The sequence below is a fragment of the Trachemys scripta genome, chromosome 4 (genome assembly GCF_013100865.1).
Source record: "Trachemys scripta elegans isolate TJP31775 chromosome 4, CAS_Tse_1.0, whole genome shotgun sequence".
Lineage (NCBI taxonomy): Eukaryota > Metazoa > Chordata > Testudines > Emydidae > Trachemys > Trachemys scripta.
In genome coordinates, this window is record NC_048301.1 from 8,163,727 (window position 1) to 8,184,865 (window position 21,139).

The 21,139-nt window shown below is 45.9% G+C and overlaps 1 protein-coding gene across 3 annotated transcripts in view; it reads left to right on the plus strand.

Moving 5' to 3' along the window:
* GNG2 (G protein subunit gamma 2) overlaps window positions 1-21,139 on the plus strand; it is a 90,932-nt gene that overhangs the window by 39,968 nt on the left and 29,825 nt on the right. The gene's annotated exons all lie outside the window — the stretch shown is intronic.

The window sequence follows — 21,139 nt, forward strand, 5'->3', positions numbered from 1 at the left end:
TAACCCTGGGCTTACATTGCAGTGTAGACCTACCCTTAGGCCTGGTCCACACTAACCCCACACTTCGAACTAAGGTACGCAAATTCAGCTACATGAATAATGTAGCTGAATTCGAAGTACCTTAGTTCGAACTTACCATGGGTCCACACGCGGCAGGCAGGCTCCCCCGTCGATGCCGCGTACTCCTCTCGCCAAGCTGGAGTACTGGTGTCGACCGCGAGCACTTCCGGGATCGATTTATCGCGTCTAGACAAGACGCGATAAATCGATCCCAGAAGATCGATTGCTTACCGCCGGACCCGGAGGTAAGTGTAGACCTACCCTTTGGCTCTCTCCTTTCTCCTGCTGCATTTCTTTCTTTCTCTTCTAGGGGCAGCCGCAGACATGGACCCCTTCCCGAGGGTCAGGTGTGTTCTGCTCCCGATCCACTTCTTTCCCCTGCTCCCTTCCCTCTTGCATCCCTTCCTCCCCAAGTCCCCCACTGTGTTCTGCTCCCCAAACCTTCACCTCCTGCTGCTGGCTGCCCTCCAGCAGTGACTGTTCCTGGTAAGTACAACTGGAAACGAGTTAACTTGGCTCCCACCATTAACTCGGTTCCATTGTGCTTTCAGTTAACTTCTCACATGCCTGCATGGGGTTAAATAGCTTTTACCTTCCTGGCCCTGAGGGGTGGCTGGACAACTGTCCTTGCAAAGAGCTAGACCGTGTGGATGCTGGGCAGTGTCTTTTGACATCTGTACAGGATCTTCTTGTCTGACACCTGGATTGAGAACTTTCTGGGACAGGGACTGTTGTCTTTGCTACTTGTCTGTACAGCACCTACTACAATGAGGTCCTGATCTTTGGGTGGGTTCTAGGCACTTCTCTAATATGAATACATAATAACAGGAGGTCAGGATAATATGAGTTCTACCTGGTCTAGATCATTGACAGTCTATCCTGATTAGCATTTTTATTTTCATCTTATCCCCCTCCTCCTCCAAAAAACCCATCCATCCATCATAGAAGCATGGACATTTAGGACTAGAAGGATCCTCAGTAGGTCATTCAGGACTAAAAGGGACCTCAGTAGGTCATTTTAATCCAGTCCCCTGCACTGAGGCAGGACAAGGTATTATCTAGACCATCCCTGACAGGTGTCTGTCTAACTTGCTCTTAAAAATCTCCAATGATGAAGATTCCACAACCTCCCTAGGCAATTTGTTCCAGTGCTTAACCACCTTTATTGTTAGGAAGTTTTTCTTGACATCTAACCTAAACATCCCTTGCTGCTGTTTAAGCCCATTGCTTCTTGTGCTGTTCGCTGTGGATAAGAAGAATAATTTATCACACTCCTCTTTATAACAACCTTTTATGTACTTGAAGTGTGTCTTCATGTCCCCCCTCAGTGTTCTATTCTCCGGACTAAACAAACCCAATATTTTCAGTCTGTCTTTGTAGTTCATGTTTTCTAGACGTTATCATTTTTGTTGCTCTCCTCTGGACTTTCTCCAATTTGTCCATATCTTGCCCAAAGTGTGACACCCACGACCGAACACAGGACTCTAGCTGAGGCCTTATCAGCACGGAGTAGAGCGGAAGAATTACTTCTCGTGTCTTGATCACAACACTCCTGCTAATACACCCCAGAATGAGGTTCGCTTTTTTTGCAACAGCGTTACACTGTTGACTCGTATTTAGTTTGTAATCCACTGTAACGCCCAGATCCTTTGCTGCAATACTCCTTCCTAGAGAGACGAGGTGGGTGAAGTAATATCTTTTACTGGACCAACTTCTGTTGGTGAGGGGGACAAGCTTTCAAGCTACACAGAAGATATGACCCCCACCCAACTTGTCTCGCTAATATCCTGGGACTGACACAGCTACAACTACACTATGTACTCCTTCCTAGGCAGACCTTTCCCATTTCATATAATAGAGTTCATTTTGTGTCCGTGACCCTTGAATCACTAATAATTGGCTGTAAAATCAGTCCCATGAAATATACAGAACATTTTACTCATTTAAGCCCTGCCCTTCCAAACAAATGCAGGGTAAGAAGGTTCATGTTTGAAAATCATTGGTTAGACAATTGGGGGAAAGAGCAGCGCCCATCCGCTCTCGGCATGGCCGGCAGAATGAGGTTGGAATGTGAGCTCGGGGCTTTGCTTCTCCCTAGAACTGTGACTAGAGTTGGGAGACATTTGGCTGAACCTTTTTCACCAAAACATGCCGACTGGGGTCGATGGGAACATTTCACAAACTTCTGTCGAATTCACCCAATTGTTTCTGTTGGGGGGGGGGAGGGGGGCGACCTTTAAAAATAATCCAGAAAAAATCAAAACGTTTTGACATTTTTGATTCTAAATGACTTTTTGGTTTGAAATTGACTTCCGTTTTATTTTTTAAAGTTTTTAAAAAGTTCAATTCAAAACGAAAATTTGTTTTCCAGTTAGCCGAAAATTTCAAAAACATTTAATTTCCGCTCAACAGGAAATGAGTTGTATTTATTTATTGTATGACCACTGAACCGAAATATCCGTTATCTGCGTAGTTCTAATTGTAATATTACCGGCGTCTTGCATAAGATGCAGATTTACTGTTTACATTGAACTGTGGGTTGTGTAGTTTAGATGTGGACAGAGGCACTGTATCCTGAAATGATCCAGTTCAGTAGATATGTATCTTTAACTCCCAGTGATAATGACATCAGATCAAAGCCACTTAATTCTCAGAGGCATTAACAAACACCCCCTCATACTTACTGCTGTTTCTTTACCACCAGACCGATGAGTAAACTGGATTATGTTTCAACGGCCAAGGATTTTTATTTTATTTTTTTGCTAGCAGGTGGCTGCCTTGATTGGTGCTGTGTGATGGGTTCGGTCACAGAGACCCTCCCCCAGCCCCCTTTGGGACTGTCACCTGACGTGCTGAGATTATCTCTGAGCCCGTTTTCCCTGCCATCTTGGGACTCCAAAACCCTGTCTTGTTGAGCCAGACACTCGAGCCTGCTGCACCCTAGCCTCAGGGTCTAGACCACCCCCCCAAAGCTGCAGGCCTTAAGTGAAAGCCACTCAGCAGGTCACCTATCTCCAGCACCCAGTTCCCAATGGGATCCAAACCCCAAATAGATCCATTTTACTCGGTATAAAGCTTACGTAAACTCATAAATTGTCCGCCCTTTATAACACTGATAGATATGCACAGCTGTTTGCTCCCCCAAATTAATCACTTAAACAAAAGTAATTTTATTAAGTATAAAAAGTAGGATTTAAGTGGTTCCAAGTAATAACAGACAGAACACAGTAAGTTACCAAGCAAAATAAAACACGAAAGTCTAAGCCTAATACATTAAGAAACTGATTACAGTTAAATCTCATCCTCAGAGATGTTCCAATAAGCTTCTTTCACAGACTAGACTCCTTCCTAGTCTGGGCCCAATCCTATACCCTGGTACAGTCCTTGTTAGTTCCAGCAGGCACCTTAGGTGAAAAGCAGGGACTTTCTCATGATTGGGACCCTCTTTGTCTTGCTCCACCCCCTTTTATAGCTTTGGCACAAGGCAGGAATCTTTTGTCTCTCTGGGTCCCCACCCCTCCTTCTAAATGGAAAAGTACCAGAATTAAGATGGATTCCAATATCATGTGACTGGTCACATGTTCTATGAGACCTCATTCTTCATTACCCAGGGTCTGGCACACACGTACACAGGAAGGCTTGCAGGTAAACAAATAATTTACAACCAATTGTCCTAGTCCGTGGGAACCATCACGATTCTAAACCACCATTAATGGCCCACACTTTGCATAATTACAATAGGACCTCAGAGTTATACTTCATATTTCTAGCTTCAGATACAAGGATGATACATGCATACAAATAAGAGGAATATATTGAGTAGGTTATAACCTATGTTATGATATCTTAGAAGAGACCTTTTGCATAAAGCATATCCCAGTTACATCATATTCACACTTATAAACATATTTCCATAAAACATTATGGAGTGCAACGTCACATGCTGACCATAGGCGCTGGCTCTATGGGTGCTCTGGGGCTGGAGCACCCACAGAAAAAAAATAGCAGGTCCTGCCGATCAGCTGTTCGGCGAGCAAGAAGCACTGGGGAGAGGGAGCAGAGTGGGGTCGGGAAGAGGCGGAGTGAGGGTGGGGCTTTGGGGGAGGGGCAAAGCAGGGGCAGGGCACACCTGAAGGAGGGGGCAGAGTGGGGTTGGGAAGAGGCGGAGCGAGGGTGGGGCCTTAGGAGAAGGGACAGAGCCTCAGGGCAGAATGGGGGTGGAGTATCCACCCAGAAAGAAGAAACTCGGCGCCTGTGGTGCTGACCCATTGGGGCCACCAGAAAAACATGTATATGGGTGGCCTTCCCATTTTCCAGGAGGGCTGCAGTAGGGGTTCCCAGTCAATCCCATTGTGGCCCCGAATGAGCTTTCTCCATGCAGGAACAAGGCATCTGTGTGATGCATAGGAGAAGTTGCAGTTGGGAAGAGAGTTAAAATAGATGGGGAATTGCCCCTTCTGCCTTTGGTGCAGCCCTTTTCGGTATTGCTGTGCCTTCTGTATCCAAGGCCAGCGTGAGAAGCGGGGAAAAGCTGCTTTCCCTCTGCCCCCATTTATTCTTCACAGCAGTGTCGTCCTCCGAATTGGAGTTAGCACATGTGTTCTGCTCCCGGAGCGTTGATTCTGAATTAGAGGGCCGGGATCGTGTTCAGTGTGGACGGAGATGACTCAGTCTTGCAAATTGTAACAGTGACTAACTCATTTGAGGAAGGGCCTTCAGACACTGATCAGAAAGTGGTTATGAGAATGTGCCCCTTTCTGTTTGTATTAGCAATTGGCGGGGGGGAGAAACCATAGCTTTGTTTTGTGCTTTGTTCTGCCTCTTCACCAACCAGAGACTGCATTATGCATCAGTGCTGTGGTAACTCACACTCCTAACAGAGCCTGTCCTCAGATTAAAACATGGAACACTCTGTCTCCGTTAGTGCACCAAGCATTTTAACCTCAAGGTATTGATTAAACAATGTACTGATTAATTCCAGGAAGCATGTTCTTTTAACTAATGTGGCCAGAAGTCCCTTGGTTTCATAAACTCAGTGATTTTTATGGCCAACTCTGGGACCATTATGATCATCAGATAATGGATGAGAAAACGAACAAACCGCACATGACGGATGTTAGTCACGTCGCTTAATGCACGTCTGCCAGGTGCTTGGAGACTCCAGTGATGAGGGCTGAATACGAACCTGTGTAGAATAAAATAAAATAGTATGACTGTCTAGGCATAGATTCTAAGGTCAAAAGGGACTTGGGGAGGGTTAGCTCAGTGGTTTGAGCATTGGCCTGCTAAACCCAGGGTTGTGAGTTCAATCCTGGAGGGGGCCACCTAGGGATCTGGGGCAAAATCAGTACTTGGTCCTGCTAGTGAAGGTAGGGGCTGGACTCGATGACCTTTCAGGGTCCCTTCCAGTTCTATGAGATAGGTATATCTCCATATATTTAAAAAAAAAAAGACTGAGGTTGCAGTCCCTCCTATATATCACAGGCGTTTACATTTCATCCAGTTACCCCTGGATTGAGCCCGGTGACCTGTGTTTGGCATCCAGGGGTGATCTGAAGACATCGAGAGATGGAGAGTCCATCACTTCCCTTGGGAGTTTGTTCCAGCGGTGAAGGTGATTGGCCATTAAATATATGGGCCTTGTTTCTGATTTGAATTTGGCTGCAGCTTCCCGCCCATTGTTCTTTTTCTGCCTTTCTCTGCTAGATTAAAGAGCCTTTTAGTAACTGATATTTTCTCCCCAGAAGAAAAAAAAAATTAATGGAGATATCCCATCTCCTAGAACTGGAAGGGAGCTTGAAAGGTCATTGAGTCCAGCCCCCTGTCTTCACTAGCAGGACCCAAGTACTGATTTTGCTCCAGATTCCTAAATGGCCCCCTCCAGGATTGAACTCACAACCCTGGGTTTAGCAGGCCAATGCTCAAACCACTAAGCTATCCCTTCCCCCAAGGTATGTGTGCATTGGCATCAAGTTATAGGGGATTTTCTCCAGCACCCTCATATTGTTTTTCTGGCTCTTTTCTTTCGTCTCTAATTTTCCAGTATCCTTTTTAAAATGTAGACACCAGAATAGTACAGAGCAGGGGTGGCCAAACTGCAGCGTGGATTTTTCACATCCCTGAGCAATGTAGTTAAGAACCTGTGTAGAATAAAATAAATAAAATAAAATTTTCTCGTGTAAACCAGGCCTGAGACACTGAAGCTTTGTTCTGCTTTGATGTAGTAATGGGGTGTGACCTGTTTGGTGTATTTGAAGCTTAAAATAGATTCTTATGAGTAATGTGCTTCAGGTGCTTATCACTAATTAATTAATTCATTTGTATGATGGATACCTAATTAAAACAGTCTAAGAGAACTCCTCTGAGGCCTTCAACTAAAGGGACTGCGAATGGGGTTGTTTCTTTGCTGATGTAACTTGTTGGATTGATTCCCACAGGCTGGGCCGGTTTATTAGGCTTTGTTTGAACGTTACTTAAAATGAGACACCGGTGAAGGTGTGAGGTGGGTGGTATCATTTGAGAGACGACAAAACTCCATTAGGGAAAAAGAAAGATGTGATACGATGTGTAATTGACGTGCTGTAAAAGGGAAAGGCAAAAAGCCTCACCTGTGAGCAGAAAGAGAACGTTTTTCATTTTCATTGATCTGGAAAAAGAAAAGATGCTCACAGAAGCAGAAGAAATTAGTCCAGCAGTGGGCGATTGTGGAGGGAAATGTTTACAGCCCTTTCAAAGAGCATGTGCCTTTGATAAACTGGGTTAATGATCAAGTGGCCAGTTCTCGGTTAGATATGGAAAATAACCTTTGCTCACTAGGGAAAGGATCTGAGGTATCTGAGTGGCATAAGAGTGTCTGTCTACTTAACAGTTGTACGTTTAGCACAGTAGTTCCCAAACTTTTCGGCGTCACGCCCCCTTTTTACTTTTCGAGAAACCCTCACGCCCCCTACCTCTCCTTTACCATCATCCAAACCCCCCTGATCCTTGTCCCCTGACTGCCCTCCCCCGGGACCCCCCACCCCTAACCGCTCCCTCAGGACTCCACTCCCTATCCAACCCTCCCTGCTCCTTGTCCCCTGACCCCCCCTCCTGAGACCCCACCCCCTATCCATCCCTCTTTGCTCCTTGTCTCCTGACTGCGCCCCCCCTGAACCTCAGCCCCATCCAACCGCTCCCTGTCTCTTGACTGCCCCCTCCCGGGACCCCCCCCAGGACCCCACCCCCTATCCAATCTCTCCTGACTGCCCTGACCCCATCCACACCCCCACCCCCTGACAGGCCTCCTGGGGCTGCACGCCTATCCAACCCCCCCTGCTCCCTATCTCCTGACCACCACCCCCAGAACCTCCACCCCATCCAACCGCTCCCTGTCCCCTGACTACCCCCTGGGACCTCCTGCCCCTTATCCAACCCCCTCTCCCCCCGCTCCCCGCCCCCTTACCAGGCTACTCAGAGCAGCAGGACTGGCTTATTGGAAAGCCTGGGAGGTGGGCAGGTGCAAGCCGTGCTGCCTGCGTGGCTGCAGGGGAGGATAGACAGGAGGGGAGGGGCCGGGGGCTAACTCAAGGGCTGGGCAGCTTCGTGCCCCCCTTGGAATTTCTTCACGCCCCCCCGTTTGGGAACCAGTGGTTTAGCGCAATTCATGATACTTACACTAGGGGGTTCCATTTTGCTTGAAGCATCACTTACCAGGGCAGAAAATGGAAGAAAACGAGAAATGAATTTGACTGCAGGCACTTGTGATTTGTATCCTTGTGAGAGGGGAAACGCCGGCCCCCGTGGCCCAAGATGATACACAAGCCTTAGGCTTAGTTCCCATACAGAATTGCGCCGTTTTAACTCCGGCCAGGTTTACGCTACAGACTTTTGCTGGCATACTTTGTCGGTCAGGGGTGTGATGGGCCGTGGCTTGTGACCGATATAGCTGGGCCAGCGAAAGCCCCTCGTGTAGACTTGGTTATGCCAGCAGAACTGTACCTTTGCTGGTATTGCTGATTTTTGCTGTGGGGGTGGGTGAGGAATGAGCTAGACCAGCAAAAGCACAGTGTTCTGCCAGTGCAGTTTTGCTGGTATGAGCTGCGTCCGCACAAGGAGTGCTGTGCTGGTAGAACGATACCGGCAAAGCCTTGCACCAGTTGGCCTGGCCCGAAGGTGTGATGTCGCACCGATTTAGTTAAAAACAGTGCAACTTTGCGTGTCAGTGTCACAGAACTAGGCCTGGCTTTTTACATAATCAAGAACACCCGTTTCCTTTCGCAGGTTTCAACTCCTAACAAAATGGCTCTTTTCATCAAACGTATTCCTTTTAATTTTTCTTCATGAACACCTTCCCCAAACTTCTAGCCTTTGAGGCTCGCAAGTATTTAAGAGCACGATGTTGTAAACAAAACCCAAGAAAGGATCAGCTAATTAACGTGAAATAAGCGCTCTGGGCTGCTCCCATCAATTAAGGGTCAGAGGTTCAGAGTTGTACAAAGAGATGCTGTAATCATCTTGCTATTCTAGGAACTCATTGCTTCCAATGTAGCAAGCCAAGACTTTTGTGTATACCACGGGGACGCTGGGGGAGGGGAAAATGGGATGGCTGATCCAGCTGTGTACTTGTGAATTTATTGTACAGTAAAACATTTGTTCTTTCTATGAAGGCCTCTAGATATTAGGTATATGATGAACGCTGTCATCAAAATCTGATTTTTCAAGGGGTCTATTTGGGTGCTAGGCGTTCATGCACGAAAGTTGGCCTCTTGATAGCTACCATCTACAATCAGACACATTTTGAAGTTGGGAGCTTTCTCTAACAAGACCCGGGATTTTAATGCAGACAGGTGATCCTCACAACTGTCATACAATCATTCCCAAAGATCTGCTAAGCAGGCTAGCAGCTCTGTCTAGCCCTAAGGATTTGGGGACTTCAACAGCAGAGTCAAGGGAAAGGGTTGGGACGGCTTTGTGGCCTGCATCATGCGGGAGGTCAGACTAGATGATCATAATGGTCCCTTCTGACCTTAAAGTCTATGAGTCTATAAGGAGCGTTGACAATCTCAGGTCCGAGATCTGGATCTCCTAGGTCGTCACTGATAAGAAGCTCACCAAACTCTGCATATTGTTCATCCAATGTTTTATGTAGCCAATGCTGGTTTTTTGGCAGAAGTCTTCTCCAGACCTTGGTGCTCAGGGGAAGATGAAGGCTATATAATATACCTGGGTTTGGATGTCCATATTTAAAGGATTGTGGTGCCCGGAGGCACACGGCTACAAACATCCATTGTAATAGATCTGTGGCCATAGGCACAAGGAAGAATAGGAAAAATGACCTGGGCTCACCTGAAAATGTCAGTTCTATGAGTAATAAGATCCACCGGTCCAGCCCATCCTGAAAACACATGCATGAGCCAGAATACAGATAGAAATGGATATCCCAGGATTTGGGTTTGTTGTCACTGCAGGGGAATTTCCCATGCTCTGCAGCAGGAGTAATTGTTGTGCTTTGTCCTCAAAGCCTGAGTAACACAATCTGTAATGTAGGAAAGCACACTGGCCTGAATCTCACTGTGGGTTGATCTCAGCTGGAGGGAATTTCACGGGATCTGCCAGGTCTGCTCCTACCCTCCGCTGCAAGCCGAGTGACTTTCCCATTGTAACGGATCTGCGGACATCTTTACTCAAAGAAAGGACATTCTCAGGTAAACGCAGATACATTTTCCTGTTGTACATGAAGTAGGAACAGCTCCTGCAGCAGCTCTGAGGAAGCACAAGCTACAGTGGCCCCAACCCGCCCCGCCCCCATGGATCAGCTGTGTTGGGTGGGGCCATGACCTTGTTTTTGTCCCTTTCCCTCCTGTGCATACTAGCCTCCAGGACAGATTGTGTTGCCCCTCTACCTGCTTGGAAGGGAAAGGAAGGTTCCTTGCACCCTCTTTCTCGCCTCCCTGCAAAAGATGCAACTCTCACACTCGTGCAGTCAGGAGACGCAATCTGGACCTTCATTTGCAACTGACCCCCAGGTGATGGTAGATTGCCGGAAACACCACTTGCCTTTACTGTGATGCAGCAAAATGTGGTTATCAGAGCAGGCTGGTCCAGTGCTTAGGGCACTCCTCTAGGACTTGGGAGAGCAGGGTTCAAGTCCTTACTCTGCCACAGGCTTCCTGCGTGACCTTGGGCAAGTCACCGAGCCTTTCTGGGGGTTTTTGACGCTAAATACATAAAGACTGCAAGCTGCTCTGGTGCTGGGGGCCATATACGTAGCTAAGATAGATAAGGCCAAACCCTGGAGCTACTGGGCACACACACTGCCTGTCCCAGGGGAGGGGACTTACGTCCATCATTCAGATACTTGGACTTCCATGTCCTGGGTATGCAGAACTTGTATACTGAAAAATTCCATCTGCAGTGTGGTTTAATAGTCCCCCCAGTACTATTTAGATGCTGGGAAACGTTCCCTTTTGTGGTTTTTGCATTTATTTCTCATGCACCGTGTCCTATGGAAGTAGCTTTTGTCACGGCGATATGGTGTGATTTAGACATTTTAGCATCCGAGCTATTGCTCCTGTTACCAGGAACTGTTCACTTCTTTCTGAAAGGCTATTGCACGTTGTCAGGACAGGAATGTGCCGTGCCTGCGTTTATCTCCTTGCAGATCTGTCCGTTTACTAGTGAAAGAAAATTATCAACTAAAAAATAACCATTTATCCTCCAGATTTTGCCTGCTTCTTTTTACCGCCATTTTCTCAGCTGCTGTGAATATAACTTAACCGATCCCAGTGTGATGGGACAAGAGTGAGGAGCATTGCAGTTTGGGTTTGATTTCTGTGTCCAAAGCTGTCAGCTGAGCAGGGATCCGAGGTTCTCTTCAACTCTAGGTTCCCAAGCTATTTTTCCCTGTGCGTTCCCGTTCTGTTACCATGCCAACAGTTATTAATTCTGTTGAAAGATTCCAGTGTTTGACTTTCATTGTGAGATAATTGGCTTCCAAAGGTGGCCCAGATTCCCCCCTCCTGTTCCAGAATTTCAGACTAACTGTCCAGCTGAGAGGTCCCTGGGCCCGGGAGTTCCCATCTGGTATAAAGTGGCATAGTTGGCTCCTATGTCAGTTGCCCCTCCTCCACCCCACCCCGCTTGCCACACACACTCTGGTGTACCAGGTGGAAGAGGTCTGCACTATGCCAATTCATGAATGATGTTTGGTCACCAGTTGGCATAAGTTAGAGCAGCCCCATTACTGCTCTAATTTACAGACAGAGGGCCTGGCAGGCACAAATGCACCAGGAGAATCAGGGAGGTATAACTTGCCCCTGACCCTTCCCTCACTGTCCTGCACTCAGCTGATCTTGAGTTTCGAGCTTACGTTTTTACTGTGTATTGAATTTTCCTTATTCTATATGGCATCCATTGACTTATCAAAAGCATCCCAGTGGATGGAGAAGGCAGGCGGGATCGGGCTACATTTGAGCTGGGATGCAGAAGTGGCTGTGTTCCCCCTGGTCTGCCTTGCTGCCTGGCAGCCGTGAGAAAGGAGGCTGAGAGGCAGGAACAGCTTCAGGAACTCGGGTTCGGACACCCTCCCCTGGTAGTAAAGCTCCTCTTTAAAAATGAGTCTCTCCCATGTGTACAATCAGCATTTCCCAAACTCCTGACAGCGAAACCCTCTTCAGAAAAATGAAACCAATTGTGTCCAATTCTCCTCCCCTGCTCCCGCCCCCACATCGACCTTGCTATGTGGTGCTAACGATGAACACATGTAGTTAAAAATCTTCCACACACTGCCCGCAAGCCCTCCAGGTTTTCCCTAGGATCTGTGCTCTGTACTCTGACAAACATTGTCTTAGATATTAATGGCTTAATGGTGACCATTTTCCAGCGTGATCTTACACCTAACTTTTTCCAAATCAGTCTCCTAGACATTGCTTCTCGTGTCATGTGTATTTTTTAGCCATTCGTTTCTCAGAATCACGAGATGTTCCAGGCTGTGTTTTGGTCTGATGATCGTGCTGCCTTTGGCCTTGTGTCTAATTAACCACAAAAACAAAACGTCATTGGAACATGAAACGCCCGGTCGCCCCTTAATAAAACCACTGTTGCAAAAGGAGAAATTGAAACCTTGAAAGGCGGCACTGGGAAACCCTGTGATAACACAGCAGCTCGTGCTTCTAGCTTAATTGGGTAATGTCCAGACCAAGTGGAGGAGGCAGTGTCCATGCCCTTTACCACTCCTACCAGGAAATTCAAGGGGGCAGATTTCTAAATAGTACGCGCCAAGATCGTGCGCACAAACCAGGCCGACAGACCCTTGTATTTGCATATACAGTTAAACTCATGCACAATAAGCTTTTGCATGGAGTCTTTCAGGCGCTGCTTTTCAAAAGGATTAGAGCTGCCTCCAGTGCAATACAATGTTGTTGGCATGGCAGGCTCTGCTAGTGTTGCCCAAGAATGAGAGAGAGACAGACCTTGCAAGTTTGTGTTATAGGTAAGGGCCACATGATGCTGGGGGTGTCAGACTCTGTGTGCGTTTGTCAGCAGGGTCCACTCCTGAGCCAGTGCAAGGTTTGCAGTGTAGCATGGTGCCATCTCTCACCTTTCTCCTAAGGTCAGGCACAGTTTTCCCTGATGGCTTTTTGATGCCAAGTCTTTTATGATTCCCAGTAGTGAGAGGGAATTTCTCTCTCTGTCCTGTATTTGGCACATTGGAGTAATAGCAGCAGCAATTTGTCCTATAGCGCTTTTCATTAAAGCATTTACAAACAGTCGGTATCATTATCCCCATTTTACGGATGGGGAAACTGAGGCGAGAGTGGCCACACTGGGTCAGACCACTGGTCCATCTCGCCCAGTATCCTGTCTTCGACAGTGGCAAGTGCCAGGTGCCCCAGGGGGAATGAACAGAGCAGGGCAATTATTGAGTGATCATCCCCTATTGTCCAGTCCCGGCTTCTGGCACTCAGAGGCTTAGGGCATGGCTACACTTGCAAATGTAGAGTGCTTTGAGTTAAACCAGCCTTCGGAGAGCGCAGCAGGGAAAACGCTGCCGCGTGTCCACACTGACAGCTGCAAGTGCATTGGCGTGGCCACATTTGCGGCATTGGGAGCGGTGCATTATGGGCAGTTATCCCAGCATGCAAGTGACTGCAACGTTCTTTTCAAATGGGTGGGGTGGGGTGGAGTGTGACAGGGAGTGTGTTGTGTGTATGTGGGGGGGGGGAGAGTGGGTTTTTGGGGGGCTGAGCGCATGTCAGCATGCTGTCTTGTAAGTTCACACAGCAGCAGACCTCCCCTCACCCCTCTCTCTCTCTCACACATAGCATTCCACAGTAATGGTTGCTTTGTCTCGGAGCAGATAAGCAGCCGACTGTCAGAAACAGAGCTTCGAAAGGGCATATCCGCATTCCTGCAGTGATTCCAAACCAAAGACAAGAGTGGCCACTTGACTTAAGGGGATTATGGGATGTTTCCGGAGGCCGATCGGAGCGCAGTAACCCAACACCTCGTTCACACTGACGCCTGGGCGTTGTAGCCAAGGCCCAGCAAACGTTATTCCACTTGCTGAGGTGGAGTACCAGCAGCGCTGTAGCCGTGGAGTCAGAGCGCTCTACGTGCCTTGCCAGTGTGGACGGGTAGTGAGCTAGGGCGCCCGGGGCTGCTTTATTGCGCTCTAATTCGCAAGTGTAGCCAAGCCCTCAGACAGAGCACAGATTGCATCCCTGATCATCCCTAATAACCATTGATGGACAGATCCTCCAGTTATAGTTTTGGCCTTTACAACATCTCTTGGCAACAAGTTCCACTGGTTGACTGTTCATGGTGTGAAAAAGTACTTCCTTTTGTTTGTTTTAAACCTGCTGCCTTTTAATTTCATTGGTTCTTGTGTTCTGTGAAGGGGTAGATAACTTTTTCTTAATCACCTACTCCTCACCATTCATGATTTTATAAACGTCTATCATATCACCCCTTGGGTGTCTCTTTTCCAAGATAAACAGTCTCGTCTTTTTAATCTCTCCTCATATGGAAGCTGTTCCATACCCCTAATCAGTCTTGTTGCCCTTGCCTGTACGTTTTTCCAATTCTAATTCACCTCTACTCCATATAACGCAACCCAATATAACACGAATTCGGATACAATGCGGTAAAGCAGCACTCCAGGCAGGGGGGGGGCTGGCTGCACACTCCGGCAGATCAAAGCAAATTCGATATAACGCGGTTTTGCAAATAACGGGGTAAAAATTTTTTTTTTTTTTTTTTTTTTGGGGCTCCTGAGGACAGCGTTACATCGGGGTAGAGGTGTATATCTTTTTTGAGATGGGGTTACCAGAACTGCACACAGTATGCAATGTGTGGGCATACCATGCATTTATATACAGTAGAACCTGAGAGTTATGAACACCTCGGGAATGGAGATTGTTTAACTATGAAATGTTCGTAACTCTGAACAAAATATTCTGGTTAGTCTTTCAAAAGTTTACAACTGAACGTTGACTTAATACAGCTTTGAAACTTCAGTATGCAGAAAAAATGTTGCTTTTAACCATCTTAATATAAATGAAGCAAGCACAGAAACAGGTTTTTTTACCTTGTCAAGTCTTTTTTTAAACTTCCCCTTTATTATTTTAGTAGTTTTCGTTTAACTGTACAGTACTGTACTGTATTGCTTTTTATAGGGCTGTCGATTAGTCGCAGTTAACTCACGCAATTAACTCAAAAAATGTATCTCGATTTTAAAAAATTAATTGCGATTAATCGCACTTTTAAACAATAGATTACCAATTGAAATTTATTAAATATTTTGGATGTTTTTCTACTTTTTCAAATATATTGATTTCTATTACAACACAGAATACAAAGCATACAGTGCTCCCTTTATATTATTTCTTATTACAAATATTTGCACTGTAAAAATGATAAACAAAAGAAATAGTATTTTTCAGTTCACCTCAGACAAGTACTGTAGTGCAATCTCCTTATTGTGAAAGTGCAACTTACAAATGTTGTTTGTTTTGTTTGTTTGTTTGTTACATAACTGCACTCAAAAATAAAACAATGTAAAACTTTAGCGCCTATAGGTCCACTCAGTCCTACTTCTTGATCAGCCAATCGCTAAGATGGACAAGTTTGTTTACATTTATGGGAGATACTGCTGCCTGCTTCTTATTTACAATGTCACCTGAAAATGAGAACAGGTGTTCGCATGGGACTTTTGTAGCTGGCATTGCAAGGTATTTATGTGCCAGATATGCTAAACATTCATATGCCCCTTCATGCTTCAGCCACCATTCCAGAGGACATGCTTCCATGCTGATGATGCTCATTTAAAAAAATGTGTTAATTTAAATTTGTGACTGAACTCCTTGGGGGAGAGAATTGTATGTCTCTTGTTCTGTTTTACACACATTCTGACATATATTTCAGGTTATAGCAGTCTCAGAGGATGACCCAGCACATGTTTGTTTTAAGAAAACTTTCACAGCAGATTTGACATAATGCCAAGAAGGTACCAATGTGAGATTTCTAAAAATTGCTACAGCACTCAGCCCAAGGTTTAAGAATCTGAAGTGCCATCCAAAATCTGAGAGGGACGAGGTGTGGAGCATGCTTTCTGAAGTCTTAAAAGAACAACCCTCAGATGCGGAAACTACAGAACCCGAACCACCAAAAAAGAAAATCAACCTTCTGCTGATGGCATCTGACTCAGATGATGAAAATGAACATGCGTCAGTCTGCTCTGTTTTGGATCGTTATCGAGCAAAACCCGTCATCAGCATGGACGCATGTCCTCTGGAATGGTGGTTGAAGCATGAAGGGACATATGAATCTTTAGTGCATCTGGCACATAAATATCTTGTGACACTGGCTACTAGAGTGCCATGCAAACACTTGTTCTCACTTTCAGGTGACATTGTAAACAAGACATTGGCAGAATTATCTCCTGCAAATTGTAACCAGAATTTTTTGTCTGAGCGATTGACTGAAGTAGGACTGAGTGGACTTGCAGGCTCTAAAGTTTTACATTGCTTTATTTTTGAATGCAGTTATTTTTTGTACATAATTCTACATTTGTAAGTTCAATTTTCATGATAAAGAGATTGCACTACAGTACTTGTATTAGGTGAATTGAAAAATACTATTTCTTTTGCTTTTTACAGTGCAAATACTTGTAATCAAAAATAAATCTAGAGTGAGCACTGTACACTTTGTATTCTGTGTTGTAATTGAAATCAATATATTTGAAAATTGTAGAAAACATCCAAAAGTATTTAAATAAATGGTATTCTTTTACAGTGCGATTAATTTTCTTAATCGCTTGACAGCCCTAGTTATAATATACCACAGTAAAGAAAATCGAGGCTGGAGTCTTCAGGGGAGTGGTCATTGGCACACCAAGTCTCTCGCCGCTTGGCTGTTCAGATCCATCCCAGACTGGAAGTGATTCAAAAATGTTACTACTTGGTAACTCAATTAAAAACGTGTTGGTGGCCTCCTGCCAGGGCAGAGAAGGGAAAATGGGCACTTTGGAAAAGCCCTGCCACAGTTGACACGTCTTGTTGGTTCCAACATGGATACTAGGGTCTGAATGAGTGTGAGAACTGAATAGTTATTTCACCTATAGCATTAGCATCAGAGGGCAGGGCTGAAGCACACTGGCGGGGAGATTGGCACTGCCATGTTTATTATTATTGTTTATTATGACTTATCTGCACAATGGTAGCATCCGATCATAGATCAAGCCCCCGTTGTGCTAGGTGCTGTACATACACCTAACAAAAAGATGCTCCCTGCCCCAAAGAGCTTACAGTACAAGATAAAAGACAACAGGTGAGTATGATTGACAGGAGGCAGAGCACTGCCCATGATCTGCCTTTACTGTAGATAAATAGACTTCAGTCTCCAGATCTGTGAGGCAAGCCCCTTTCATGCAGGCTACAAATTCCCCGGGAAAGGGTTCTAGAAGAAATGCTAGGGAGCAACCAGGAAAGCAACTCAGCGAAATGATTGCCAGTGTGGAACACGCCTGCTGCAGCGTGTTGTCACTCAGAGGACCAGTTCACTGAGGTTTTGTTGCTATTTGACATTTTTGTAGCGTCTCTTATTCTGAAGGATTCCGAAGTGCATTCTGAACTGTGTATGGAGGAGTCACTCCAGCACCTCTCCTGTGGCAGTTGTTTAACAACACTTGGGAACCTCACACAACTGCTCAGGAGAGAAAGGGAAGGTAAATTGGTTGAGTTCACCTGTTGTCTCTCATCTTCCACACAGACTGGAAGCTCTGTCATAGGTTTGTACAGCACCTGGCACAATGGGGCCTTGAGCCATGACTGGGGCTCCTGGGTGCTACCGTAATACACATAATAAACAATCATAAGTAAATAGCCTACTTGGCTGAAATTCCCTTGTACTACCAGTGCTGGGGTGACCCACTCGGGCTAGCTACTCACTGTAGGGTCTTGTACAACTTCCGCACTGGAGCCTATCGAGTCTTCTCACGTCTAGTCAGACGTGATAACTGTCTGTGATAACTGTGCTGTTAATGCAGGTCACTGGTGTATGTGCTGAAATAGCATTTCCCCTGGAGTGCGAATATTAAAGATCAGTGAAGAAGGCTTTGTTTGCGCTCCGGCCCTGGAAAACAAGGTCACTTCACCACCAATACGCAGAGGGCAGCAAAGCTGGTTGGTTTGTTTTGTTTTCTCGTGAAGGAAAGCGCCCTTTTCCCCCTCACACCCCACCCAACTATTTCCTAACCAACCGCCAGGCACAGCAAGATGGAAAAGTCGTCAGGACAATAAGGAAAACAGCAGCTGTTTGATCATAAGTCAGGGGAAATACGGGACTGAGGGGGGAGCAATGCCTCAAAAACACTTTTTTTTGATGGGCAACGTTTAAGAACACATTCCAATGTTAAGTCATAACCTTTTGTTGGCAGAGCGGCTCTGGGTGTTGACTACCAATGTTTGTTTTAAAAGGAGGGAGCGGGGAAGCCCAGTTCAGCATTCCAGCTCAACCAGTGACCAGTGGGCCCAAGAGAGAACACGCTCTTTTTATTCACCCAATTATAACATGTTACGAAGTAAGGGTCCTACTGTATTTCATGGTGTGATCACATTAGGTGAGTACAATACGTACAGTGTACCCCATCTCCGTGGAAGGCTTTTCCAACCGCAATAAAATGGGGGGTTGATCATTGGATCCCAGCCTTCCCTGTACAACACTTAACTTTGTCCTGGACTTAGCACCTTCCCGACCTATTTTTCTATCAAGGGCTAATAAAATAGGGTGACTATCTCCCTGACAATCTACTGCATATTATGTAGCAAAACGAGCGAAAACATTGAATGAAACGAATATTGGCCAGGATACCCTTGGGTATGAAAATGGAGCCAGCAGGGCGAGGAAAATGACTACTTCATCAGAAACAGGCGCCCGCCTAGATTTGCAAGCTCGACACGTTCCATCCACTCTGTTTAGCACAGTTCTACATCAGCAGACACGCTGCTCAAGGACTGTAAAAATGACCGAGACATTCCAGAGCGCTGTGTTTATTTCCGTGTGTAATTTTGCATCTGGAAGATCTGGAGAGCGTTCAGATGCTGTTGTGGCTTTGTACTGGAAAAGTGTTAGTCCCCAGTCAGGGCAGGGCCGGCTCCAGGCACCAGTGCAGCAAGCAAGTGCTTGGTGCGGCCAAGGGGAAGGGGCGGCACGTCCGAATCTTCGGTGGCAATTCGGTGGCGGGTCCCTAGTCCCTCTTGGAGGGAAGGACCTGCCACCGAAGTGCCACCGAAAAAGAAAGCGGCGCGGTGGAGCTGCCGCCAATCACAATCACGGCCCTTCCCACCCCCCACCCCCCCGCCGCTTGGGGCAGCAAAAACCCTGGAGCCGGCCCTGAGTCAGGGGACTCCTTGTGTGAGGTGCTGAAGGCACCATGTACATTCCCATACTTTCAGTATTCTGACGGTTATTTGCACAAGTGTTCCTGTCATGGCTAACGAAATTGTGGGCTTTAACTTCTTAAAACAGTTGGATATAGAAAATTGATTTATTTTTTAAATCAAGACGTCGTACAAACCGGATCCCCCAGCATTGCATTTTCTTTGTAATATCTTCAGAACCCAGGGTGGCTGCAACTTCAGTTGTGAGTCTTCTGAACTACCTTAACAGCACAAAGGCCATAAAAAAAAATAGCCACATGGAAAAGGGTCAGGACCGGAGCTGGTCACGTATATTTTCTGCAAATGTTTCAAATGAATCAAAAAAAAAAAAATGGTTTAGCGTGAAGTTTTGCTTTTTTGCCTAAATGAAAACAATACGAAAGAACGGAAATCTGTTTTCAGCTGTTTTCCCCTCTGAGAAAAGAAGAGCGAGAGAACTCAAAACTGAACATTTTTCATTCTTTCACTGAAAAACCAGAACATTTTGACCAAAATGAAAATCTCCACAGGAAATTTCCATTACTGTTGAAAAGCTGCCTTTTATCAAAAATATGTTTGATGGAAAAGTTTCCACGGGCTTTAGTCTTGACCTAATCTAAAGGCACCAGCTTAAAAAGGTGATAAATCCTGGGGGGAGGGGGGGAATTTTCCTCTCCTGTCATCCGTCTATCTGGATCTCTGGCTTTCCTTCATTGTTTCCATCACATAGACATAGGTGACTTCAGTCAGATGCTCAGATACAATGGGGATGGGCATGGTATAAAAATGTCTATAGAATAGAAGAGAGGCACCCAAAATCAATTGCTACTTTTTTGACAGTTTAGACGGAAGGTCTCAATCCGGCGATGAGATCTGTGCAGGCACCGACAGAGCCCACAATGGGCAGCGGGCTGCCCATGTGACTCTCATTGCGGGACCGGGGCCTAAATGACTTGTCTATAAAATGACTTGTTTTTTGTTGATGTAGAAAGCTAAACCCAGTATCATGTGTGTGGTCTTTTAGTAAAGTAGTAGAAGGGCACAGAGCAGGAAATGAACATGTCCGCTATCCCTGGGTTAGGAAAACGTTCAATGCACTTATTTGGACTTAATCCACGTGACCTTCCCTATTGTTTACTATTTAATGATTTGCCAAAATCATGCATTGGGTAGCCAGTGAGGAAGGAGACGCTTACTCTTACGCCAACAAAAAAGTAGCATCTCTCACACACACGATCTTGGCTAGCTGTTAGCGTGGCCTTCAGCTGGGCAAAGTTTTAGTGGCCCCTTTAAGTTCTAAATAGTGGCTAACTTTTTTTTTAAAAGCATGCTCCAGTTATAAGGCTGTGGTGTTATCAAGTATTCTGAGGACGATATCGACCAGGAGGGCAACCCTGGAGCTGTTTGTACATGCCCCACTGCATTTTGAGGCTGAGTACGCAGCTTTGCAGTGTGGACAGTCTGGGGGTGTTTTCAGTGCCGATGAGAACACTGGTGTCTATTCTAAAGTTCTTGTCCGTTTCCTACCTTTTGTGTAATTCTTCAGGAGGATGGCAGTAATTAATATCTAAGTGTATGTTTGATGCTCCAAAAAATTCTCCTCTTAAGAGCAAATACTAAATCTGGGGACTTTTTGAGGAATGTTTTTGGTTGTTATGAAAAAGAAAATTCTGCTTGAATACTGAGGGGCATTGTTCTGCTGCCACTGGGCGCATGTGGTTCCCAATGAGGGCCGAACAAGTTAAGCCCGTTCTGTGACTGCAGAGGAGCTCAGTTCTGCAAGGTACTAGAGTATTTTGGGAAGCTGTAAAGTTCCCTCCAATCTCTGATCTTAATGAGAAACATGGGTGCTCACTCAGGCATGAAGCGGGACAGCCCATTCTGAGAACGTGGGTTTGCGAGTCTCACCGTCCTCTGTACGTCTGTATCAGTCACGTACCAGACCTAAAACCAGACATTTCTCCGTTTTTAAAGGGGTGTTGCTAAGCTTACTGCAATTTAATAAGCCTCAAAAATAATGAAAAGAAATCCAACCCCATCCTGATCCTGAAATGTCTTCCAAGCTCCCCAAAGCAAAGGTTGCAACACTCTGACAACTGCCTGCTTTGTTGCATGACCCACCAACAAACCTGGGAGCTGGGTTTCTTAGCTGTATGTCCTAAAATCAGAATCCTTGTTTATTT